The sequence below is a fragment of the Lutra lutra genome, chromosome 5 (assembly GCF_902655055.1).
Source record: "Lutra lutra chromosome 5, mLutLut1.2, whole genome shotgun sequence".
Classification (NCBI taxonomy): Eukaryota; Metazoa; Chordata; class Mammalia; order Carnivora; family Mustelidae; genus Lutra; species Lutra lutra.
Window position 1 is genome coordinate 147,343,159 of NC_062282.1, and position 14,831 is coordinate 147,357,989.

Consider the following 14,831-nt stretch of genomic DNA (forward strand, 5'->3'; position numbering starts at 1 on the left):
CAAGCCGCGCCGCCTCCGCCTTCGCCTCTGGACTCTTGAGTGAATTCCGTGCTCGGTCTTCCAGGGAAGAGGGACCCTCCTCGTTGTCTTCCGCCGCTGTCACTGTTCTGCCTCAAGCCTGTTCGCCTATGAACTTATTTATATTTACCTATTTGCCTATTACCCATGCACAGCGGACCCTTGAACAACGAGCGGCTAAGGTTGCCCACCCTGCCTCAAGTCAAAAATCCACATGGAACTTTTGAATCCCCCCAAAACCCAAGTATGAACAGCCACCTGTTGGCTGGACGCCTTGCCTTACCGGTAACAGTCGGTACGTGTATTGTGCATGCTGTATTTATTATATACTGCATTATTACAATAACAAGCGGAAGAAAGCTGGGGAAAAGACGATGTTATTGAGAAAACCGTAAGGAAAATACATGACGGTGCTGTACTCTATCAAAAGAATCCGAGCAGGAGTGGGCCCGCGCAGCTCACACCTGTGTTGTGCCAGGGTCAGCTGTGCATATATCTGGATATGGGCATGTATTTTTACGTCGTTGGCACGTATGAGCATCTATTTAGGTGCGTGTACATATACACAAATATTTTTTTTTTAACAGAGGGACTTTAAGCACCCACCATAGCTAGTGTCTAGCCTGCGCTTGCAGAGGGGAAGGCCGTGAAACGCTCTCCCTGAAAGCAGCCTGGATGTCACACATCCACCCACTGGAGAGGTCATGCCATCAGCTCCAGCCTCGGCGCTTCCTGTATCTGTATCCCTGTATTCATTGAGCACCTACTGTATACCAGATACTGTGCTAGGCACTTGGGACCGAAAAGACCAAAATTCCTGCCCTCGGGGTTTGCTCGCAGTTCAAACGGACGTTTCATTGCGCCCCTCTGCGGTGCGGTGCGGTGCTGAGCTAGGTACTGCTTCGTAGGGGACACTCAGCCCCGCAGAGACTGCCATTTAGAACCTCACAGTAGAGCAGGGACACAACGTGGGTTCACGAATACGTTTGCCCGCCTCAGAGAAAAACATGAAGGGCCCTTCTGGGATTCAGTGATGGGAAGAGTGGTAAGCAGCGGGGATAGGTTCGGGAAAATTTCCTGTTGCAGGTGGCTTGAGGTCTTGAAGGAGAGATTGGGGCATGTGCCCTGGAGCTTAGTGAGAAATGGGGAGTCATTAATATTTTTTCTTTTATTTCTTTTTTTTAAAGATTTTATTTATTTATTGGACAGAGAGAGCACAAGCAGGGAGAGGGAGATGAAGATTCTTCGCTGAGCCGGGAGCCCCATGCAGGGGGGGGCTCGATTCCAGAACCCTGGGATCATGACCTGAGCACCCTTAACCAACTGAGCCAGTCTGGCGCCCCCATTAATGTTTTCAAGCAGAGAAATTTTTGTGATGAGAGCTGCTGTCCTTTTTTTTTTTTTTTTGTCTTCTTTTTGGTTTTTGTCTTTTGAAAATTACTATCAGTGGAATGATGATTGGATTGGAAAGAGGTAAGCAGAAAGTCAAACAGGGAACTATTGCAATAATCTATGCAAAGGAGTAAAATCCCATGGTAGTAAAATAGCTTTGTAGAGTGAAAAAATACAGTGAGTGAGTTAGTGTTACATTTCAGCTGTAGAATCTTTGGGAGCTGGCAAAAGATTGAATTTAATTTTCCTACCTAATTATGTCTTACTTAAATTATTATTTAAATTAGTTGGCATTCCTAGAGCAGCCCCAAAAACATCCTAACTGAAAGGAGAAGCCAGATTGCAAATTAAAAGTGAATAATCCCCACATGGATAATTGAGTCAATTATACAGTGTGTTGAACACATACAAATACATTTAATTCCACAACACTCCACACACTCCCCAATTTGTGCAGTGTCTGAAAAAGATGTATGCAAATCTACATAAATTATAGGTCTCTGATACAAACACAGATTACTATACCTGGCATAATTTTAGAAGGACCCCAGTTTCCCTCAACTTCTGAATAAGTTCCCTTTCGTCTTCATTCATTGCCTGAAGCAGGGCTACCATCCCTCTAAAACCATTTGGAATTGCTAGTGAAATTTACCTCCTCAGTTCCTTCACAACCACAGCTGGGATTTTGAGAGAAATGGCATCAAGATGGTTGGAGCCCTGAATCCATGTAACTTGGAACAAAGCACTTTTCCTCCCTTAAATTTCTTATTCATGTCTTATAATGTCTGTGTTGGCTTCCCTGGGCTGTGGTAAGAATTAATTAGTGTCACGTGTGTATGGGAGAAGCACTCTCCCCTCCTCATAACTCAAAGCACAGACTTCCAAGGTTTTTGGGAAAAAAAAAAAAATCTCCAGGATTTTTCTTGGTTTCACTGATGGGGGGTATCACTTTTTAGTGGTACTTGTTGCTATAAAGGCTTGAGGCAGAGAATAATTTCACCCCTTAAGTGAGACCCTCAGCCAAAATATTTCTGTGGTCTCTGGCGTATACGCACACGGATCTATGAAGAAGTCCTTTATAATTGTCTATCTGTGGCCACCTGCTAGAGACAGGATACATACCTCCTTGAAACATGGTTCCATAGTACACTGTACCCCTAACCCTCAAACCTGTCAACTCATCTTGATGATGGATCCGTAGACCAGATCAGCTGCCCCTGATCGGTTAGGACTATGACACATACTGAGTGCCCCCCAGTTTCTTCCATATCCTTGCCTTCGTTGCAACTTTTGCCAAATCCAAATTTTTGTTGTTGTTCTGTGTTAGTCTGCGTTCTCTAGAAAACAGCCTGAATTACCTGCTAGGGCATCCCTGGGGACGGTCATTGCAGGGAATTAGGAGTGTGCGTGCAAAAGGGAAGGAAGGAAAGAAGGGAAGCAAATACAAGGTGGCGTGTTATCTAGCTGGTTCCAGATTGAAAACCTTGTGTATTTCTCAGTACTGTCATATTTCCAGAAACACTATTTCGAGGTACTGTGTCTTAGAACAGCCAGGAGGTGGGAAGGAGCAAATTTGTCTACAGATTCTTTCCAGTCTTCTGTCTCTTGTTGATCAAAATTTGTCCCATGGCTCAGACCTCCTCTGGACTCCTGGGGTATGTCCCCTGGCACCTGTAGGTATTTACTGGAAAACCCAGAGTAGGATCTGATTCCAAACCTATAGCAGAGGTGACCTCAGGGCTCAATCCCTCCCCATCCCTCTCTCCAGATGTCTCCTCTCCCACCCACCCCTCACCAGCTAAGGGTGGGAGCAAGTGGCAGGGGCCCTAAAACAGTTCTAAGTTCCCAGGTGCCCATTTATTGGGAAATTTGAACAATGCACTGCCTGAGACACAGTGAGGCTGAGCATATCTGGAGAGGTACATCACTCAGAGATGGTTTTACTCCTCAGGTGGAATGTCAACCAAGGAGTTAGTTCCTTGAGCCCTGAATGCTTTAGCTCTTTGGTGATGCAACCTGTTTAGTTCACCTATGCCTGGTGGTTTTACCAAAGTCTACAGCAGCACGGTTGGAGTGAGGTCCACTGTGTGCTGGAAGCTAACATTGCCTTCTGGGTGTGACCTTTGTCCTGTTTGGAGCCCCTCCCTTTGGGTGAGTTCTTTCTCAAGGGCCCCAAAGCCATTTTCTGCAATACAGTCTGCACCCACTCTCTTCCCCACTGGGCGTGATTTGTATCTTTGACCCTCAGTGAAGTAAATACAAGATCTGAGCCTTCCCCCATCCAAAGTCTCCACCAAACCTTAAGTAAACCGTGAGTACACCCAAGAGCCCAGCCCAAATTCATGCAGATGGTTATCTTTGGAGAAAGGGTAACACTATTCACCCAACACACTAGTACCTGAGCCCCAGGAACCCAGTCCAGTAGGGATGACCTTACAAGTAAGCTCTTGATAAATATTGTCAAACTGGGGGTATAGACATTTTATTATGCACCTAGAATATTCTGACGGTGGGTAGGCTAAGCATCTGGCCCAGGTCCTTAACGCTGTGAAGGTCTGTCGTCCTACAACTCATCCTGAGTTTTTTGGGTGAACTATCAAAAGTAGTTTATAGTCACATAAGGGCAGAAGCCTAGAACTACCCACTACTCACTGCCCTATCCCCCAGATGACTATCAAACACAAAATTCACATTCAGCTACTTTGTTGCATTCGCTTGCAGAAGCCATCCGCCCAGTTTTTCTCCTCCTCAACTCAACACCACACGGAACACACACCTCCCCCTCTCCACACCACCCCTCGGTCACAGTTGTGAGGCCTGTTTTTAGCTCTCTAGTCAGCACTTGCCTCATAGGTGTGAAAGGATCAGTCGGAGTGGAACTAAAGAACACCGTTCTAGATGAGACACATGTAATTGTTCCTTCCACATTTTCTCTGTCAATTCTCGGGGGAATGAAGTTTCAAAATTGCCTATTTTTATTTATGAGTCGGTTATGTGACTGTTCCTGTCTGATGTGAGATACATCAGGAATAAAGAAGGCACGAGCATCACCTGTCCTCTGAGTATTTGCACACCAGGCTGTGATGTGGAAAGGAGGTGAGAAGCTTAGAAGGAAAAGAAAAAGAAAAGAAGGAATAGTATCAAAGCCACATTTGCCCATAACAAAGAGTATTAACCAAATGGAGGGTGGGCAAGGGCATGGGAGAGAAACATTTATTAAAATGTGACAAATATCTACTCCGTGATACATGAACAGATCCCTTTCTGATCTATTCTTACAGTTGAAACCCATCTCAAATTATCACCCCTCTATTTTAATTTGCACCTAGTTTCCTCCATTCTCCTTCCCCGAGGCCTGTGCCATTAACAGGACTGATATTTACACATAAGACGTGTGAAGGATTAAACGGTTTCTTCAGTAATTTCTACCAGCGAACACAGTTGGAAAATAAGTTGGTGGCGCTTCCCACACGTATTGCATGGGTGCCTTGTACCCAGTGACTAGCAAAGAAATAAAAGTAGTAGACACCACAAACATGCAACAGAAAAAAGAAAACCCGCTCATCAACGGCGAACGAGAAAAGCGTAACTTAATCACACATTTGCAGAAGTGTCTGCCAGGAAAAGAAACCAAGCGTCTGCCCTGCTTAAGACGGACTCTAGAGGTGATTTCCCCCACCTGCTAAAACAGTGCTAGAAAAAGAAGGCATCCACAAAGCCACGAGAATTCCCCAGTGTACATATTCCCCCATTTAGAGAGGAGCAGAATGGGAGGTAAATAGCCAAGGGGAAGGTGTGGGAAATCCCTGAAGGCTTGAAGTCTGTGAAGGCCCGATAAGTGACCCAGTGGAGAAGTCACTCTTCTGTTGCCTCTGGGCAAGGGGAAAAATAGAGCAGTCAGGCTGGAACAACAAAACTATATCTCGTATTCCAAGCGAGAAGTAAGGAGTTGGAAATTTGAAAAGAGAAAGTAAGAAGGAAGTCAGTGGGAACAGTTACATTGGAGCTGCAGTGAAATCAGACGTCCCTCAACAACCCTCCCCCTGCCCTGTTAAGGCTGGCTGAAATCTGTGGGCACCCGAGTCCCTCCCCTATACGAAGTGGAAATCAAAAGAATGAAATAGGGAAGTGACGGGCACCTGGGTGGCTCAGTAGGTTAAGAGTCTGACTCAGGATTTCGGCTCAGGTCATGATCTCAGGGTCCTGAGGTCGAGCCCCAAGTTGGGGCTCCATGCTGAGTGTGAATCCTGCTAAAAGATTCTCGCTCCTTCTCCCTCTGCCCCTGCCCCAATCCTCAAAAAAGGGGGCAAGTCTTACGGAATAGGGACGTGAACCTCAGGTCTGGCTCAGGAGGACTCAGAGGCTCTGTGGTGCCACAGTTAATGAAGGATTGATCTAAAAAGTCTAGGGCATCCCTGCTCGGGGACTGAACATGCCCCTAAAAGTGGAGTAATTCCGGATACAGGACAGTGAATAAAATCTCAGAGTTGAGAAGCTGAAAATTAAATCCACGAAAAAAAAAAAAATGCTACCCTCAACTCCGACATCCCCTTAAGTTTTGGGAGAGAAATAGATGGAAGGCAATAGTGAGCCATCAAGCTGGCATCCTGGATGGAAAAACACACAGCTCTCACAGCAGCAGGCAAAAGAACTAGAAAACTTTGGCACCACATCAGAGGTCTGGGCAGAGCTGTCCACGCTCCACACAAATAGGATGAGAAAAAAGGGACACGGCAACTCTGCAGTCATCCTAAATATATACAAAAAAGAGAGATACGGTATGCAAAAAAACAACAACAACAACAAAAAAAACAGATTAAAAAGTGCAATCTGGAATAAAATATAGCCTAAGAGGCAGAAGAAAATCCCATGTGAATGCTCAAGATAGCACTTAGTAAGAAAATTAATTCAGTGGAACAAGAGCTAAAAGATAACTTGGAAAAAAAAAAACATAAAAATTAGACGTAGAAGGCGTTGTGAAACCAAAGAAAGAGATTGAGGACTAAAAGCACACCATCTCCTAACTAATACATAAACCAGAAATGGAGAGAAACAGGCTAAACACAATAGCAAATTGAATTTTTAACAGAAAGGAAGGACTAATCACAGCAAAGGAAAGAGACGAACACAAAGTAGATACTGAGAACACAGAAAGGCCAACCCAAAGATAACTATGTCCCCAAGGCAAAGAACCCAACAAATAGACACAAAAATACATTCAAATGTTGTAGTAAGGAGTCTGACTCTGCTTCTGATGTTTGAGGGCTCAAAGCTTTCAAGCCCCGGTCGCCCCTTCTCCCATGCAGCCCCACACCCAAGGCAGACTAATCAGGAAACCTGGGACTCCCTCCTTTTGCATTGGGAAGAAGTTCCAAACGTAAAAACTTATGGTCTGCACGGGGTAATCTTCGTGCTGGAGCCCCCTCCCTAAACACCCTGAAACCCCATGCCAAGAGCCCTTCTCCCTTCTCCCAAGCTGTTTTTGGACCCTCTTGGGAGACCTACCCTACTCCTCCCAGTAAACCTCACTATTTCAGTAGTAAACCTTTTCAGACCTTCTTAGTGTGTGTGTGTACCTTCCTCAGTCTCCACACCAAACCCAGTTCCAGCTGGTGGGGGTCGAGTCCGCCTCATTTCTATGGGATATACGCCAGAAGACATTTCTCCATAAGACTGGAAAAATTGTTTGTGTAGTTCGTTGGAAGAGCATATTGTGTTCCAAAGAACCTGATATAAAACAGTGATCCTGGGACATGTTCTGGTCAAGTTATCAAACTCCCAAGGATAAAGAGAAAATTCTCTGGGCAGCCAAATGAGAAAAGTAAGAAGAAAAAGAATCCACCAGACTTCTTTATAGCAAAGCCTACAAAGTTTTGAGGGGAAAAAAAAAAAAGCTTATCTTGAGCCAAAATGCTATTCAACTATTAAGCAATAGTTACATATTCTCAACCAGGATTGCATTCATAGTTTTTATGAGTTCCTTTTCGGAAAACTGATATGAAAACAAGTCAACTGAGAGATTAACGAAAATAAGGAAATCAGGAAGGGGGGTGCGTTAGCATTTAGTGAATATTAAATCCATATAGAACCAAGGTTTCGTTAAAATGGAAATTAGGTTTATGAAACTAAATATAAGTATTTTAATGTTTGATAATATAAAACTAATGTATTGCTAAGAAACTAGTTTCAGAATGGACAAAACAGGGGCAATCAAGTTTTAAGAGTACTAATTTCTAAATCTTTCACACTGTCTTAAATGAAATATATCGCTTATGCAATAAATTCACTGTAATTTCTTAGTCTTTTCTTAATCTCTGTGAGGGTAACAAATTGAAGAACTGTGATCTGAATAAGGTCCATCAATATTCCTGTGGAAATACTTTGCTCGTTTTGTTTGATCCACTTGGTGACGACAGACGCAATGTAATCAGAGAGGTTTTTATTTTGAAAACAATATGAAAGTGACCTGATATGTATAGCTTACTTCATGAATCATAGTCTACCCCCGAAGGCACTTGAGTTTGAGATCTCTGCTTTAGAGGAGTATTTTAGGAACATACACGCCTTTGTTAAAGAAAAGACAATCTAGGGGCACCTGGGTGGCTCAGTGGGTTAAGCATCTGCCTGGGGCTCAGGTCATGATCTCAGGGTCCTGGGATCGAGCCCCACATCGGGCTCTCTGCTCAGCGGGGACCCTGCTTCCTCCTCTCTCTCTGCCTGCCTCTCTGCCTATGTGATCTCTGTCTGTCAAATAAATAAATAAAATCTTTAAAAACAAAGAAAAAGAAAAAACAATCTAAAATAATTTCTTTGGTTTCTTTTCCTTCTCTTATCCATCCCACTAAAATCATTTCTGTATATCACATACAGGTAGAGAGCAAGACATAAATACGCATATAAAGAAAACTGGAGTTCAGTTTGGCAAATGTTCACAGTTCCTGGTTGGTAAGATTTTTCTATAACTGTTCACCCTCTACTTTGTACTTCTGTCTTGCTGGAATTTCCGCTAACAAGAATATATTGTTTGCACAGAAACAGTAAAGTCATCATTCAAAATGTAATGAAAACAAAGTGAATTACTTATGTGCCCAGGTTTTTTTTTTTTTTTTAACATTAGGTGCTAAAAGAGATTACACATCAATAACATTACTTTGAGTGACCCCAAATATTAACATTGTTTCTCGTGGTAATTTGTAAATAATAGTAATTCATTAATCATCATCAGAATTCACTTAAGGTCTTTCCAGTGTTGAAGTAAGGTTCAAAGTAAATTATTAATACTACTCCATTTGGAAAGAACGAGAACACTTTTCTCTTCAGCATAACTGCCCATCTTTTGTTTACACAGGATTTGAAGAGGTTTTCCCTTTAGTGTTTGTTTAGCTTAGTGAATTGATGAGAGGGGTGTGATTACTTTCCTTCATAATCAGTCAGCATAGCATTACTGAAGCTAAGGTAGTCTTCTCCCAAGTCAAATATCCAGAGAGGTGCTACCTGGTCTCATGGGAACCCCAGGTAACTCCTAGGATTTGTCTGACATTTCACCCAATTTCCTTGTTGTTCCAACAAACACACCAGCCCATTCTCAACTCTGTGTCTAGACTGGAGTCATTTCTCCCTCATGATAAGCTCTCAAACAGAAAAAGGACATTGGGTGAAAGCTAATACATCTGAATAAAGTATGAATTTGAGTTAATAACAATGTATCCATATTGCTTTATTAATGGTAATAAATATGCCATATTAATCTAAGATCCGGTATTTAAAGAACACAGTCCTTCCCTTCAAAGAACTTACAAACTCAGCTGAAATTAAAAAAAAATAAAGACAATACAAAGTAGAAAAGAGTGCCATGATTGATGTGAACACGGGTCACTGTGGATACTCTGAATATAACATGGTACAACCTTTATCAAGCTATTCTGACCATGTGCCCAGCACGGTTGTAAGCATTTCACAAACATTATTTCACTGGATCTCACAACAGCCCTGTGGGCAGGTCCACCTGCCTAGATAACGAAACTCACAAAGAAAATTTGCATGACTTTCTCATGGTCACTCAATGGTGGTGGGTGCGAGCCAGGACCTGAACGCCATGTGCTAACTCAAGACCCGGCTCTTATCCACTATCCCGCTGACAGTTCCAGAAGGCAACAAGGAGCATGACCTTAAAGAAGGCTCTCAGCGGAAACTTTTGATGAATGAACAACAACAGAAGGCTGAGTTTTTCTAAGAAAGGGGAAATCTAAGCATGGTGATGCTTGGGTGTTGAGCTGAACTGCCTCGCTTCTCTTCCACACAGTTTTGCAGCAGGACCTGACGTAGAGTATCCCTCTTCTCCCACTCCATGCTGTCTGGTCGGGACTGAGAGTCTGAAGTGGGAGGGCAGGAGTTTCTGACCCACCTTAGGATCGTTCAACAGTGTCGCCGGGGGACTTGAAAACATGAGTGACAAAATGGTCATCAGGACAAAAATGGTCAGAGCTGATTCATCCCAACAACGATGTGGAGTCTGGCTCCAGGTTAAACACCTCTGTGTGATTTTTCAGCCTAACCATACTGAAGCCTTCCCTGGCACCCCTCAGGAGGAAAGTCGCCCGCCCCGTGCCCAGTGGGGTGCACAGCCTGGGCACTGAGACTGAGGGGAGTTGAGATCAAGGACTAAGCCCCTTCGGCTCATGCTCTTGACACACCTGCATTTCTCACCAGGTACCTTCACTCCCTGACGTCTTTATCCAAGACTTTGGGCACGGGTCTTCCTCTGGCGCTTCTGCTGGGGGTTCCTTATGGGAGGAGGAGGGAATCTGAGAGACACCTTTCCCCACCCTGACTCGGTAGCCAGTACCCTTCCACTCCTAGACCTTGCTCACCTTGTCCCCCACAACAGAACTTCAGGACACTTTTGTCTGGGGCTCCCTCAGCAGTGTTTACACAGATACACTTGAACCTGCACCAGGAGGAAGATGGAACAGAGGGAGCCCTGCCCTGTATGGTTGTAGCATCCCTCTTATGCCATGACCGTGAATGAAGACTTGGGTCTTCCGCTTTGGCTCATTCGTTGCTTTAATCAGCTGCTATACAACCCATATCAGTCCACATAACCAACTGGGTATCTTCACCTTGGACAGCTTGAGAAAGACACATAGTGGGAGTTACACTTTTTACCTGAAATATTTTTTTTAAAGATTTTATTTATTTATTTGACAGAGAGAGATTACAAGTAGGCAGAGAAGTAGACAGAGAGAGGGGGAAGCAGGCTCCCTGCTGAGCAGAGAGCCTGACGTGGGACTCGATCCCAGGACCCTGAGATCATGACCTGCCGAAGGCAGAGGCTTTAACACACTGAGCCACCCAGGTGCCCCTACCTGCAATATTTTCTAAATATTCTTTATTTAGAAAAGAAAAATATTCTTATTCTCTTCTGCTAAATGGATCATTTTCTGAAGCAAAAAAAAAAAAAGTACCGAAATAAAAATATATTTGGCAAACCTAAAGGTCTGTCGTAGATTTGGAAATGTTAAACTAAAATGTTGGGTAAAATTTTGAGGGGAAAAAACCCCAAATTTGTTTTGGGAATGGCATATTGGTTTTGTTCTCTGGGTACAATTTAAAGTACCCAAGAATGGCCAGCAGAGGGAGCCAAAACCACACGTGTCACCTTTTTTCCTGTCTACAAAGCTTTCAGGAACATGGATTAAAAACTGCAAAATGCTGGGGCGCCTGGGTGCCTCAGTGGGTTAAAGCCTCTGCCTTCAGCTCAGGTCATGATCCCAGGGTCCTGGGATCAAGCCCCGCATCGGGCTCTCTGCTCGGCGGGGAGCCTGCTTCCCTTCCTCTCTCTCTGGCTGCCTCTCTACCTACCTGTGATCTCTGTCAAATAAATTAAAAAAAAAAAAAAAAACTGCAAATGAGCCTCATCTTCCCAAAATATATGCAAAAATCATAGAAATCATATAACTTCATGCTACTCTGCTGCCAAGTGCTGTACAGGAAATCTTAGGGCTGGAAGGAGAATTCTGAATCTCAAGCAGTTCTAAAAATCTTACTTGTTCTCCCTCTCTTCCCTCTCTGGCACTGGCGCGCAAGAACTCCTGAAAAGTAGGTGGTTTATATTCTATTTCAGGTGACACATTCTGAGTCGTATAACAACACTTTTTCAGCTGTCACTGTGGGGAGCATCTTGGCTCACACTGGAAACAGGTGTGTTGAGAAGAAGTCAGAATGCCTCTAACTCGGACCTCTGAAATCAGGCTTCAGATACCTTAGGAAAGAAAAAGGAACACACTCCTCATAAAAGTTTGTTGAAAAGGGATTTTCTGCAAGTATAAATGTCTCTCCATTTTCTGGGTGGTACCTGCATTAGTCAGGGTGTTTCCTTTTTTGGCCATGTAAGAGGGGAAAGGAATTTATTGCAAGGATACATGTTGGCACTATCCTCTTAGTAGTTTATAGTGAAAATTTGGGGGAAGATATTTCCTACATAAACATGGTGAGAGTTTATTTTGTGCGACTTAACGCTCACAAATTTGAGAATTTAATTAAAATGGATTTTAAAAACCCTAAACACTTGGGGCGCCTGGGTGGCTCAGTGGGTTAAAGCCTCTGCCTTCAGCTCAGGTCGTGATCTCAGGGTCCTGGGATCGAGCCCCGCATTGGGCTCTCTGCTTGGCAGGGAGCCTGCTTCCCCCTCTCTCTCTGCCTGCCTCTCTGCCTACTCGTGATCTCTCTCTCTCTCTCTCTCTGTCAAATAAATAAAAAAAATCTTAAAAAAAAATTAAAAAAAAACAACAACAAAAAACAAACAAACCCTAAACACACACTTCAGGCCCAAATGGCTTTACTGGCAATTTCCAACAAATATTTAAGGAAGGAGAATGTCATCTGAAACACAGTCTTCCAGAGAAGAAAAAAGAGAAAGTAATTCCCACTCCTTATAAGAAGCTAACATTACCTGGATCTTGAAACCCAAACAAGGGACTTCCACTTCCAGAAAGATGGGGTAGAGGTGCCTTTTCTATTCCTCTCAGTAAGTATGGAGAAGAAAGTAGGACATTATAAATAAAACAAATATAATAAGAGGATTCTGAAAGGTGGAGAGAGGCCAGCAGATGGCCAAGGACCTCAGACAGGAGGAAGGATACACTGGGAAGGGGCATGGGTTTTTGGTTTTTTTTTTAACTTCATATAGCCTAGGATTTTTTTCTTTCTTATCCACCATGTCCCTGGCACCTAATAAAGTGTGTAGCAAGTAAGAGGTGCCTGGTAAATGAATAAATAAATAAATCAATGGATGAGAGATCACTAAGGAATGGGTTTATTAAGCACGAAGGGCTATTGAAAATACTATCGAAGAAAAAACAATTAAATTCAGTCCCTGATCTCTGAATTTATTATATACATTATATATATAATTGGCCAGTGTAAGAACACACAGTCATACAAAGTGATGGGAGAGATCTGCTAAAACTACAAGCTATAAACAAAAGTCAACGGCTTCTTAGCCATGACAGGTGATGATGTTATTTCCTTTCTACAGAGCAAAGAACAGTACCATGGAAAAAAGAAGAATTTTAGGCAATCTGTGAAGATGAAAAAGAATATTCCAAATACAGGATTAAAGTAGAGATGGTGAGAAAGAAACACAGTATAAAACTGCTTGGCTAGATCATAACTGTGGGCGATTCAATCCTGAATAACCTGAAAACTGACTTCTGCTGTTGTAGACACCATGGAGAAGGATAGCAAAGAAATAAGATACAAGGATTCTCTGCAGCACCTGGGTGGCTCAGTCGGCTAAGCATCTGCCTTCACCTAAGGCATGACCCCAGGGTCCTGGGATCGAACCCTGCCATGTCAAGTGCCTTCCTCAGCAGGGAGTCTACTTTTCCCTCTCCCTCTGCCCCTTCCCCACCTCATGTGCACTCTCATTCTCTCTCTCTAATAAATAAAATCTAAAAAAAAAAAAAAAAAGACCTTAGGATTCTCTTTCCATTATTTTATACATGGATATGAGGTGATCAATGCTTCGCATGTACTAAATATTGATAAATCCTAGACAATCAAGAAATTCCCACATCAAATGACACCTGCTCGAGGGGTCACTTTGATGAACACCTGTAGGGGGCGTTGTTCACAGTATTGTCCGTACAAAAGGCACCCCCTGGGCACACATCAAATATCCTAGCCGGCCAACACTGCAGACCAGCTCAAATAAATGTTTCGGTTCCCAAGGCATTACAGAACGACACCCTGATATCTAAAATTTCTATACATATTCATGAAGATGCGCCACCAGGAATGAAAGAGGGCCAAGCAGAGAAAGGAACATCCTGTTCTACGGATAAGACAATTTCCTTGGTTAATGTCCTCAGACAGTACAGCTATATCCCTCCTTAATGTGAATTTCGTTCAAATCACTGAAGAGCTGTATTCATTTTGTGACAAAATGAGACACTTGCAAAATAAGATTCCGACAATTCACATACATTTATCTGTGCCCCAATCATTTAGTGCAGGAACCTTTTTAGAAATGCATGGACTTGGCATTAGATTCAGATGAAATCATGCTATCTCTAAAAAAATGCCCCTCCATCAAATGTTTTGCTAAGGGTTCCTAAAAGCAATATGAGTTGTCTGCTCCTTAATCATGCAATTTTTTACTTCATGTTTTGCTTTACTTGGAAAACTTACCAACACCATTTGCAGCACACTTTTGAAACCAGTCCATTTTAAATCAGATGATCCCATCTCCTGTGTAGGACTAAAAGATGAGACAAGACAAAAGGAAAAGATCCTTGGAGGTTCATCTGCCTCAGATTAATTTTTTTTAATATGAAAAAAAGGACAGCCAGCAAGAAAAGAGTGTTTCTCAAACTTATCTGAACAGGAGACTGACCTGGGGTGTTGGTTGGATGACAAGTGAAGATTTCCAGACCTCATCCTTGGGTTCTGACTCCCGAGGTTTGGGATGGGGTACAGGAATGGGTGTTACTAAAAGCAGTTGAAGAAGCTTTGCAATCTAGCAAATTCGGGAAGTACTTGTTGTCAGGGAAAGAACATTGACCTAGTCACGGGGTTCAAAATTCCAAGGCGGCCAGCTCTCCTGTGTGTCCTTAACTGAGTCCCTTTATCTCACTGGGGCTAAATCCACAGTGGTAAAAATAAAACAACAGGAAGGGGGTTAGCCTATAGTCCCCTCAAAGACAGGAGATTATAACATGGTCCCTGCTGGGCTATGCTCACAGCTGGATCCCCTGTGCCTAGCTTGGCGTGCATCACCTAAGAACCTCCCAGATATTATTTGTTGACTAATTCACTAGCTAGACCCCAGGCAAGATCCCTTTGCAAGTGTAAAAATTATAGGATTCTAAAAATAAGTTAAAAAAAAAAAAGCACCTATTTATTTGGTCAGCCATGGACAA